The sequence below is a fragment of the Biomphalaria glabrata genome, chromosome 18 (assembly GCF_947242115.1).
Source record: "Biomphalaria glabrata chromosome 18, xgBioGlab47.1, whole genome shotgun sequence".
Lineage (NCBI taxonomy): Eukaryota > Metazoa > Mollusca > Gastropoda > Planorbidae > Biomphalaria > Biomphalaria glabrata.
In genome coordinates, this window is record NC_074728.1 from 24,801,085 (window position 1) to 24,813,541 (window position 12,457).

The 12,457-nt window shown below is 34.5% G+C and overlaps 1 long non-coding RNA gene across 1 annotated transcript; it reads right to left on the bottom strand.

Annotated features, from left to right (window-relative positions):
- Positions 1 to 697: 697 nt before the first annotated feature.
- LOC129923957 (uncharacterized) lies at positions 698 to 12,392 on the bottom strand. The gene is made up of 5 exons (XR_008775926.1): positions 12,200 to 12,392; positions 10,651 to 10,800; positions 9,930 to 10,105; positions 8,145 to 8,274; positions 698 to 3,261 (listed from the first exon to the last, which is right to left on the bottom strand). It is a non-coding gene; the product is annotated as an uncharacterized LOC129923957 (long non-coding RNA).
- Between the last annotated feature and the right edge of the window lie 65 nt (positions 12,393 to 12,457).

Genomic DNA, 12,457 nt, shown 5'->3' on the forward strand with positions numbered 1-12,457 from the left:
CTGTTAGGCTGAACTTCGAGACTATGTATAATCATCAAGCAAAAGATAACATTTATTCTTTAATACACACACATATTGCAATTAAAATTTTACTTAATTACCTAGACATTTAAAAATCTAATCATAAATAAAGTCCTGACATGACAGGTATTATTTAGATTGTCTTTACAATAATTGTTAAAAAATGTTAAACTATATAAATACATAAATAACCATTGGCAGGACTAATTCACAACAACAACTGAATCCTAGTTCTACAAATGACAAGAAATAAAATGGCAGACACTAGAATGATTGTAGGAATCAGGAGAACACAAAAGAGTTCTTCTGTCAATATACAAGGTGTTTAAATGTAAAAAAAAAAAAATATGGATTAGTAACAGTAATGAATAATAATATATCATATTACAAAACTGTTTTTGTTTTAATGTGCTAATCACAAATCTGAGATAAAAGAATATATTAAATTAAGTCAACAATAAATGCTTTAGAAAAAAAAACCTAAAAAAATGCTACCAAATACAATTTATATATATAAAAAAGTATTAATCAGATGTTCCCTCAGCAGCTTGTTTGGTTTCTTCATACTGGTACTTAGAGAATGAATAGCAAGAGAAAATAAATGTCAATTAAAATAAAGCATAACAACAACATAGAAAACACTTTTTTTGTCCCCCCCCCCCCCCCGCTTTTCCACTAAAATGAATTTCGATGAGTGGTTGTGTGCTAGTAATCTAGCAAATTACATTTTTAAAACTCCCTCACAATTGTATCTATTTTAACAATGGTAGTAGACATGGCTAAGAAGAAAAAAAATGTTTCAGTACTTTTCTATGATTAACGTTTAGTAGATTTGAGAGTGCAGAAGTTAAACAAAAGCATAAACTAAGATGAACTCTTTTCAATAAGAGGTAGAATCAAGGTGATGGTCCAGCCAGCAAAACCAATGTTTTGATGAAGCAAGTTTTATCCAGCAAAACTTTTGCAGTTTGTCTAATGAATGGAATAATGACAAATTTATGTGGTCAAATAAAAACAAGTATCATCTGGACATCTAATACAAATGTCACTGGTAAACTTTAATAACAGTTCTAGAGAAAAGAAGATGTGTGTTAAAATAAATAAAAATCTCTATACAAACAAATATACACTTATAAATGTATGAAATAAGAGTAATTAGCCACAGAGAAACTGAAGTGAAACTCATTAGTAAAAATCATGAGCTATTGTAATATACATATTTATATAATATTTAACTTTTTTTTTCAGTTTATGTTGTAATAAATGTTTCTATGACAAAATAATTCACACTTTGTTTTTCATATTGAGAATAATTCAAGTTAAAGGTGATGACATTTTTAAAATGGATCTTATAAAACAACAAAACAATTTTAAGTCTCAATAAACTAATCTTTTTTGTAGGACTGAATACTGTTTTTAAATACTAGTCCAAAAACTTAAGGTTACAGAGCACCCCACCCTGAAAAAGAACACTTTTTTTTTCTTTCTGTTCTATCAACATTTCAAAAATCCAACAAGTTTTTTAGGTCTATGAAAAATTGGACAGGAAATAAAATCATGTATTGATGTGGACAAAACTCAAAAGGGATGATTTAGGTCAGTGCTGCCCAACCTTTTCCAGCCTGAAGGCTGAATTTCTTATACATGTCATGGGCCACATAAAAAAAAGGCAAGTCCAATGAAATTGGTCTCTGCACCATGAGCAGAAGCTTCAAAAGCCAAACTGCACTGCATCATGGGTCAGATATGGCCTGCAGGCTCTAAGTTGGGTAACACTGTTTTGGATGCATACATTCTTTTTAAGAATGCAAAAAAAAAAGACATGAAAAAAATATGCATCTATTTTTATTATTATCTCGAAATGCCAATAGTGGTTACCATGTTCTAAGATACATAACAAAACAGTTGTAAAAAATGTGATATGTTAGTTTCAAATTATTGTTTATATTTCAAAGATTTGATAAAATATTGTTATTAAACAAATATATGTGTCATTAGCAAAGATGAAAATGAGGAGAAAAGAAGCAAAGAAAACTGCATACAAAATCATTGTGTGTATTTATTTAAGAGGAATTTTACCCTCTTGAAAACATGCACTGGCTGAAAATCCTTTTTATATTGGTTGTTAGCAATAGTCAATAAATACTATTTTCCTGTGCATTAGCTTATTACCAATATGCAGTAGTTCCTTGCGTATTGGCTAAGCCACTCTGCCACCCAAATCTTGAATGCAATTAGCTTTTGAAAATGAGTCATCTTTAAGTTTTAAGGAAATTTTTTAAAATGCTCATTTTTGGGAAAGAGACAAAATTCCTAGTGCACTGGCTAATCAAACAGTGCTCCCAATAAACAAATAATGCCCAAGTGGACTTATTAGACATTTGAAATACAAACTATTACACCTGGTTAAAATTGATACTTATGAATTAACTCAGTTTAATTTTTATTGGAACCAACTTTTTAAGAAGCCTATCACAAACTTCATCCTTTTAATATGCTGCAGGTTACCTTTGTAAAGAATTGAAGAAAGTGGGCCTCAATTTTGGTAGACATTTGTGTTTTTCAAATACAACAATAACCAAACCATCTGTTTGTTATGTCAGTATTGAAATAAAAGTTTCAGGTCAGGATGAGAGGTCAATATCCGGAGAGGATTTTTCACTCATAGTTTCCAAGTTCTGTTTTGGGCTGGGCATAGGTCAAATGTGTTCTCCACATCAACACTGACCTGGGATGAGCATTTGCTGCTATAAGTAGCCTCACTGCAGCCATCATCACAGCCAAAGCAAACATCATTAAAGTTATTGTCTTGATAGGATGAGTTCTGCTTTTACTTACATGAGAATGTTTTGAGATTGGCGAGTGCCTAGCAGCAGAAGTGGATGAGTTTTTGCTACAACGAACTTGACGTTTTTTAATGTTGTTAACCTAGTCTCTTGCCCATCAGCTTCATCTTCACTTCGATACTCCCTGATTGCAGTGGCAGGTCCCAAAAAGTTTAATGTCTTAGCATAGGTCTGTAGGATAAAGCCCTGCAGGGTTTAGTTTGTCTGATGTTTGGGTGTCCAGTGAAGCTTCATATGTAGATTGAGATTTGAGCGGAGAGGTAATGTCTTTCATAGACCCTCTGCTGTTTTTGCGACGATGACGAGACTTCCTGCACGCATTTTCGTAGGAGGTGGTTGTACCAGCTAAGACCTGGTTGTCATGCTCCCTTCTGTGTTTTCTATAGAGTCAGGCCTAAAGTCAAAAGAGAAAAAAAAGTGTCTTTATTTTTGTTACCTCATCTCTATCTCTTAAAAAAAACTACATGTATAACATTCTAAAATTCATTTCTTTTTTTTTCTTTTTCTGAATACCAAACTATTGGGCCTAATAGCACAGTCCACAGCAGCACTTTCAAAACTTAAAATAATATGGAAAGACAAGGGCTTAGCCCTCAGCACCAAAATCAGACTAATGTGCTCCCTGGTAATGGCCACATTTTTATATGCTTGCGAGTCTTGGACACTGACTGCAGAGCTAGAGAGGAGGATCCTAACAATGAAACTGAGATGAAACAGAAGGATCCTAGTTATCACATTCATAGACCACATCACAAACCACGAGATTTGAGACAGGGTTACTGCAGCGATCGGACCCCATGATGACCTGCTAACTATTGTAAAAAAAATGCAAGCTTAAAATCTATGGCCATATAACAAAATCTACGGGGCTTGCAAAGACCTTCCTTCAGGGAACAGTACCAGGAAAAAGAAGAAGAGGCAGACAGAGAAAGCGATGGGAGGACAACATAAAAGAATGGACAGGCATACCATTGAAATAGGTTTTAAAGAAGGCAAAAGACAGGGAGGAATGGAGAAAGACGTCAAAAAGTCTTGCTTGGTGCCCCAATGATCCAACAGACTAAGGGATAGTTAAAAGAATACCATTTTCATATTTTGTCACATACATATTTAATAAGTCAAACATTTATAGGTCTAATGGCAGGCCATTTATCTGTACATAACTCAGCCTGTGCATCCTAATACCATTTGGTGAAGATTTTCCTTCTCGTGTGGAGTTTTTTTTATCTCCCATCGAGCGCCTCCCCAGGTGGCAGATAGGGGAATGCCGTCCAGATATGGTGGGTACAGGGGAAATAAAATACCCAGGGTGGACCAAAATCAAATCTGCTGCCTTGCAGGAAGTGGAGGGATCCACAAAGGCTAGGGCACCTTACCCAAAAATAAAGGCAGCTATCCAGAGAGCTGAAAGGGGCAGCCCCCCAGATGGTTATGCACAGGGCTAACAACTCTGTCATATAAAAAAAATACTGTTACGAAAGCTAATACACACAAGAAAACCGGACAGATCTCAACTGAAAACGACCTAGGCCTGGAAAAGGACATGATTTTTGTTTTGCAACATGGAACGTGCAAAGCCTTTATAGAGCAGGTGCGCTAGCCCAACTTACTGAAGTGTTAAAGAAATATAGGATACCCCTTGTAGCCCTACAGGAAATCAGGTGGAAAGAGTCAAACATTCTCAGAACCAAAGAGTATACTATATTTTATAGTGGTGGAAGCACTAACAACTTAGGTACAGGTTTTGCTGTTAAAAAGGTAATGTCATTGGATTTAAACCTGTAAGTGATAGACTCTGCTCACTACGTTTGAGAAGAAAATTCTTCAACATATCATTTATCAATGTCCATACCCCTACTGAAGATGCAGATGATAACACAAAAGAAGCCTTCTATGATGGACTGGAAAGAATTTATGATGAAGCACCAAGCATGACATCAAAATAGTCCTAGGAGATTTCAATGCAAAAATTGGAAAGGAACCAGCATTCATACCAATAATTGGCAAAGAAAGCTTACATGAAGAGACCAACAATAATGGCATAAGATTAGTGGATTTTACATCAGGAAAAGGAATGTCTATCAGCAGCACAAAATTCCAACATAAGAATATTCATAAAGTTACCTGGATCTCACCTGATGGCAACACCCAGAATCAAATAGATCATATACTCATAGATAAGAGACATGGATCAGATATACTAGATGTAAGAAGTTTCAGAGGAGTAAATGCTGACTCAGACCACCTAATAATAAAAGCTAAACTTAGACAAAGAATAAGTACCATTTTTCTTCTTCTAGCCAGCTTTATTGCTGCTGAGCTGTGAGCTCTTTTGCAGACTGTGCCAAGGAAAAAAAGTGTGCTATTTTCTTCAGTTGTTCAGCACTGCCGTACAGGGTGTTGGTTATGTTGGGCTGTAGTGGAAGTAGGGTCTGCCTAAGGTGGATTAGGGATGGGCATTCAAAGAGGATATGGTTTAGGGTTTCAAAGGGGTGGGCGCAGTGTTTGCAAAGGGGGAGTTGTGTAGAGTTTATTTTGTTCAGGTGGTAATTTAATAGAAGTGTGTGTCCTGTTCTTAGTTGGAAGATTGTAGATTGTTCTTTGCAGGGGAAGAAGTTAATACTATCCAGTTTGTTAGGCATAGTCATTTCTTTGTACATGGCTCTGCCTGTGTTTCCTGATGCCCATTGGTTGAGCCACTCCTCTTTGTGATTGTTGACTAACATTGACCTTAGGGTGAGGTAGTTAACAGGTCTATCTGGTTGTTCCATAGATGAACCAGCCTTTGATAGCTTAATAAGTACCATACACAATTACCAAAGACAGAGAGCACAGCAATATGATAGTCAAAAACTCACAAAGGATCCATTTGTTGCAGAAACTTATAGAATGGCACTCCAAACACAACTGACAACATTAGAAAAGGACTGCGAAAATAACATAAATGAGCATTGGGAAATAATAAAGCATGCTATCAAAAGAACAGCAGAAGAGGTAGTTGGATTTAAACAAAAGAACGAGAGAATGGGGTGGTATGATGATGAATGCAGACAAATTATAGAAGAGAAAAACAATGCTCGGATGATAATGCTACAGAGAGAAACCAGAAACACTAGACAGCAATACAATGAAGCAAGAAGAAGGGCCACAAAAGTTGTGAGAAACTAGCAAAGGAGGGAGACATGAGAGGAATGTATATGAAAATTAAAGAAGAAAAGAACGGATTTCAAGCTAGATCACACATGTGTGAGAACAAAGATGGTCAGCTTATTACAGAAAACAACAGGGTAATTGAAAGATGGACTGAATACTTTGAGGAGATCCTAAATACCACAGAAGATTCAGACAATGGAGAATATGAACTGCCACATGGGGGACCAGATCCCTTAGTGAACCCTCCAACACTCATTGAAACATCAGAAATAATTAGGACCATGAAGAATCACAAAGCACCAAGAGAGGACCAAAACACAGAAGAACTAATTAAATATGGAGGGAAAGACTTACATTCCCAAATACACAGACTAATACAAGAATTTGGGAAGAAGAAGTAATACCAACAGAATGGGAAACAGCTCTTATAACCCCAATACACAAAAAAGGATCCAAGTTAAAGTGCTGTAATTACAGAGGAATCTCTCAACTAAATGTGGCTTATAACATACTGTCTAGGCTTATAACTAAGAGGCTTGGAAAATATTCAGAAGAAATCTTAGGTGACTACCAATGTGGTTTCAGACCCAACAAATCCACAACCAATCAAATCTTCAAACTAAGATGTATACTAGAAAAATGCCAAGAATACAACATACCAATCCACCAACTCTATATAGACTATAGACTATAAAATGGCTTATGACAGTATCAGAAGGAAATACCAATATGACACTATACAGGATTTTGGAATACCCAACAAGCTGACAAGACTTATACATATGACATTAAACAACTCAAAAAGCAAAGCCATAATACAAGGAGAAAAATCACGGGAATTTAGGATTAAACGAGGATTAAGACAAGGAGTTGCACTTTCCTGCATGCTTTTCAATTTGACACTGGAGAGAATTATAAAAAATATACACATACACATGAGAGGAACTATCACTAACTACTTCAGGAGAGAAAACACGGGTCCACAACCAACAGGGACAATATACAGCCAACCTCTACAATACCTTGCTTATGCCGATGACATTGCCTTATTGGGTAAAGAAACCTTTGACATCGCTAGAGCCTTCACACAACTAAAAGAAGCATCTCGACCAGCAGGACTTGAGGTCAATGACAGTAAAACCAAGTACATTGCAATGACAAGAGACAATCAAACAGAGGGACAGCATATCAAAATCAAAGACCACGAATTTGAAAATGTCCAAACTTTCAAATATCTAGGAAGTACTATTAATTTCAAAAATGACATACTAACAGAAATAAAGGAAAGAATAGCAGGAGGCAACAGGACATTTTATAGCACCCACCATTTACTTAAGAGCAAAACGATTTCAAGGAAAACCAAGAAAATAATATACAAAACCATAATAAGACCAGCAGCAATGTATGGAATTGAGACCTGGACATTGACTTAAAACATCTGAAAATTTACTTAATACTTGGGAAAGGAAAATTCTTAGGAAAATCTATGGTGCCATACAAGATGAAACAGGGTGGAGGACACACACTAACCATGAGATATATCAATTGTATGAAGAACCACAGATAGTGAACAAAATAAAAAAGAACCGACTACGTTGGGCAGGTCACCTTGAAAGAATGTCAGATAACAGAGGAGCGAAAATCGTTTACAGACAAGAACCAAAAGGCAGGCGACTTAAAGGCAGACCCCGAATGCGATGGATTGATAATGTAGAAGCAGATCTGAAGCAGCTTGGGGTCAGGGCATGGAGACAAAAGGCCCAGAAGAGATCTGAATGGAAGGATGTGTTCAAGCAGGCCAGAGCCCTCCATGGGCTGTAGCGCCACTGAAATGGATGGATGGATAAAGATTTTCTTTATGATTGCTAGTTAATATTTACTTAACAGTGTAGTAAATTACAAGTCTTATCAGTCCCTCAATTGAGGACCCTAACTTTGACATTATGTCTACCTTGTCATTTCCCTTTAGCCTAAAAGTCCACCTCTTTATTTCCTTTCGTAAGTCTATCTTTTCATTTCTCTTTATGTCTACAAGGCCAAGGATCCCTTGTGGTATGATAGTGGAGTGTGAGCTATAGATTGTGGAAATAAAGATACACTCACACAACAAGAAAATTTACTTACATGGTGACTTCAGACTCTGACCTATGTGTCAGTTTTTTTACCAAGTCGATCTGGCATTTCTAGAACTTTTATGACTGGACGAATTATACTCTTTCTAGTATTATTGTACATAGTCAGTAATTGTTCTCATCTGATAAAAAAAAATTCATTATTAAAATTGAATGTTTGCCATGATACAAAATAATCATACAGAAAAGAAAACATCAACATCATAAATAAGTCATGGGTCAGGTTAGGGGGTATTTAAACTTATGAATGAAGAGGTGTGACCTAGAAATAGGATAGGTCATAAGATCAGTGATCTGTACTGTACTGGCAAGTTAGTCCAGTGGTACTTTGTGGTCCCAATTATATTATCTAGGCTAATAACTATAGCCTATAGATGTATAAAACTACAGAGACAAACAAATAATAATTCTGAGATTTCAGTTGCAACAAAAAAAAAAGGAATTTATTTACAAACAAAAGAAAAAGATCATGAAAAATATAAATGGCAATAAAGGCTCACCAAAAGAAAATGACATAATGAAACAAAGCAAAGTAGCAAGACAGTTTCCGGTCAATATAATGAAAGGACCACCATCATAGAGGCACAATAATGTCTTATGCCGAAAAACCAAAAAGATGGTTTACAATAATATCATACATGCATTAACAATGAAATGACGTCATTCATGAGACATTTTATGTCAAAAACCAAAGCAAGGGTTTACATTAGTTTAACAATAATATCATATATGCATTAACAATGAAATGACGTCATTCATGAGACACACTACTGTCTCGTATCTAAACAAAATATGTCTTTCAAAAAAAAAACATACAGAAGAGGATAAGAGACTAAGTAGACCTATACCATTTACATAAATCAATTTAGTACTAACAAATTGATAAAGTCTACTTAGCTCATTATCGAAATACTCTTCCCACAACAGTGACACACTCCTCTTGAGTAACACAACAATAGTACAACACAAGTATGAGTTAAACAGTATATAGATTTAATTCAAAATACACTGGTCAGTTGAAAGACTCAAGAGAGAGTGGCAATTGTAAACAATTGACAGGGACTTAAATCAAGTAATAAAGGGGGCTAACTCTAATAAAAAAAATAAAGGTAGCCACCCTTATTGTCCCTCTTGTCACAAGAGGTGAAAAGATCCAAAATTATTTCACATAACTTGGGTTCTTGGGCTCAAAATCCATTTGTTAGCATTGAACTTAACACTGCTGGGTCTAATTTACATAAGATACCAGGTATGCACTTCAAGGACCCAAAGTCATTTTGTTCAATATTTTGATTATAACAACAAAGTTTATGCTAAACATAAATTCTAATACAAAATAGAAATGTGTTTCAAAATATATATTTTACATGTGAGGAACATTCTACCTTTAAAAATAAGATAAATGTTAAGCTAAATTTTTCCTATGTGCAAAAATGTTGTGTTATTACAAAAATTTGGGAAACACTTATTTGGATACATTTAATGATACATACATATATACAGCAGCACATTGGACCAAGTTTTTAGATGAGAAAAAGTAGTGAATTAAATGGAACGAAAATAAGGGACTGCGCCGACCAAGGCTCGAACCAGTGACAATTGACCACTGGGGTGATAATTTGCATATAGGCGAATGACTCTGGACCAAAAGAATGTTTTTTGGACATTCCGATGGTCTAGACTCTAGAGGTTAAGTTTGCTTAGTGCGTTATCGCTAGGCGGTGTTGTTGTTTGCAGGTTTTTTATCCATATATTGTAATTTAGAAAATGAGAATACCTCAGATCCTTTCTTAGAATATCTTGATGATAGTGACAGAATCTGTGTCTTTCAGTTAAGGACTTCATAGAGATTCAGAAAAGTCCTCCCGACTGAACCAAAGTAATTCAGCAGAGGCAATCTCAAGATGCATGAGAATTTGTCTAAATGATGGTCTATTTTTGAGCTTTGCACTCCTGAAAAAAAGAGAAAGATATTTACTATTCTTTGGTGATGTTCTTTTTTTGTAAGGAGTGTGTTGAAGATTTTATACATTTCATTTATATAGAGTGTGTGGTAAATATTGCACATATTTTAGTCAATTAATAGTAGTAAACCTTGTTTGCATAAAAGTATCACACATGACAAAGATTTCAGACACAAAAACTAATGTACAGCTGTGTCTGCTGGTTAAATAGATCATTTTTGGGTCATCTTAAAAATATTATTTCTCATTTTAGTTCTAAAATGTCAATTATAATGCTTATTCTGACTGTCATTGTCATTGAAATTATATACACATCTTTATCTAAAAAAAAGTAATTACAGCAACAACAACAAAAAATGATGAAAACTTAAGGAATCATATTTTGCATATCAATACTAAGACTAAGACTGCTTTATTGATCCTTATAGAAATTTGTTGTGATTATAAGTGTGGACATCTAAGACCATAAAGTCATGTCATAAAATACAGGTAAATTATTTTTTTAGGCAGGAGAAATTACACCAGGCTACTTACCTAATGTCTACTTTTTCATTTCACTGCACATTTTATTTCAAATGACTGATGCCATTCAGGTCACAGTGCCAGCAAATGACATTTTAGTGCTTTTTTTTTCATTCCACTCTCGGCTGGTTCCTGACAATATCATTGGATGCCACAAGAACACTGCAGACAAAACAAAAACAAAAAAAAATTTGAAATAATTCTTTTTAAACATAATCACAAAATGATTGCTGAGAGGTTGGTAGTGACAGCATTCCAAAAGTAGGTAGAAACACACATATTAGTCCTAGCTAATTGCACTAAGAGAAAAACCCAGTTTCAGGTAAAACTAAGAAAACAATTTACTACTACATCATTAAAGAATTTGAAGAATTTCTAAAACAAGAAGGATGTTTCTCTCTGCACTTTCAAGTATGAATGAAAATCTCTGACAAAGGAACATAGCTACTGTAGTATATAATCTGTTTAAGTTCCTGCATACTATAACAATATGTTTTTGTAACAAAATAAACTTAGCTTTCAGCATAGGAAACTTATTGCTATTACTATGACATCTATCATAATATAATATAGAGGTTTGGAGAAAGATTCAAATAAACAGATTTAGAGGATTAAGATAAAAAAAAACAGAGTTAGCATGTATAGTTGTGCAAATAAAATTATCAAGCCATACAGCTAAGAATATGATACAATCTAATCAAGATTCCAATCTTATGTGAGTCCTTACTGCTGCTTAATTACTCAAAACTTCAGAAAGTAAAATATTCTCATTTTACATCTGACAATGTTTACTGATGCAGAAGGAAATATGTTGTCTTGTGTCTATCCTATACAGTTATTTTCCTAATTCCCTGCCTACCCCATCACCTCCTTTGGTGTATAACACAATAAAAAAAAACTATTTTCTATGAGAAGATTCAAAACTGGATCACACTCACAATGACCTGCTGACTACAGTCAAAAAATGGGTACTAAAACTTAATGATCAATTACAAGGTTCTCAGGGTTTGCAAAGACTCTCTCTTCAAGGAACAGAACCAGAAAAAAGGAAGAGGCAGAAGGAGAAAGTGATGGGAAGACAACATTAAAGAATGGATGGGTCTGTCACTGAAAAGATTCTATTCAAGGCAAAAGACAAAAAACAAAATGGATATATTAAGGGACAGGTGAGGATGATATACAGAGATAAATATACAGCTTAGAGATTTTTTAATTAATAATGAAAATTATACTTTGCATACATTTTTAAAAAAGATAAATTTTAAATTGACTTTAAACCCAACTGTCACTGATCACATCCAGGGAACAATAATGTTTGTTTTTTAGCAGGAATGTCTAAAACTTATTGTTTTAAATTAAAAAAGAAGTCTGACAGATTTAGTACTGGTGTCGATTGTTATTGCTAGTACTTATATACTTATATTACAAATTTGTGTTTTAGTCATGTTAGGAAAAAAAACATTTTCTAAAAAAGTATCTTTACAAAAACAAAACAAAAAAACACTGCAGTCAATGAGTTAAAAGACAAGGGAAAATGCAAAAATACTACAATAGAACCTACTTGAAAGCTATAATGTTTGGGTGATTCAGTTTCCTTTAGTTCCAAATGTCTGTCTCTTTAACATCTCTGACCTTCTTGACTGCTACTTTTTCATTACAGAGTTTGCCAAGAAACACAGGCCCCTGAGCTCCACTTCCTAGCCACTGGAGATCTGTGATACTTTCAAATGGAATTTCCCAATCATAAGAAGAGGAAACTGAAATAAAAACATTAGATTATAAGGATAATATTGTCTTTGTATTAACTGAAGGGTACTTT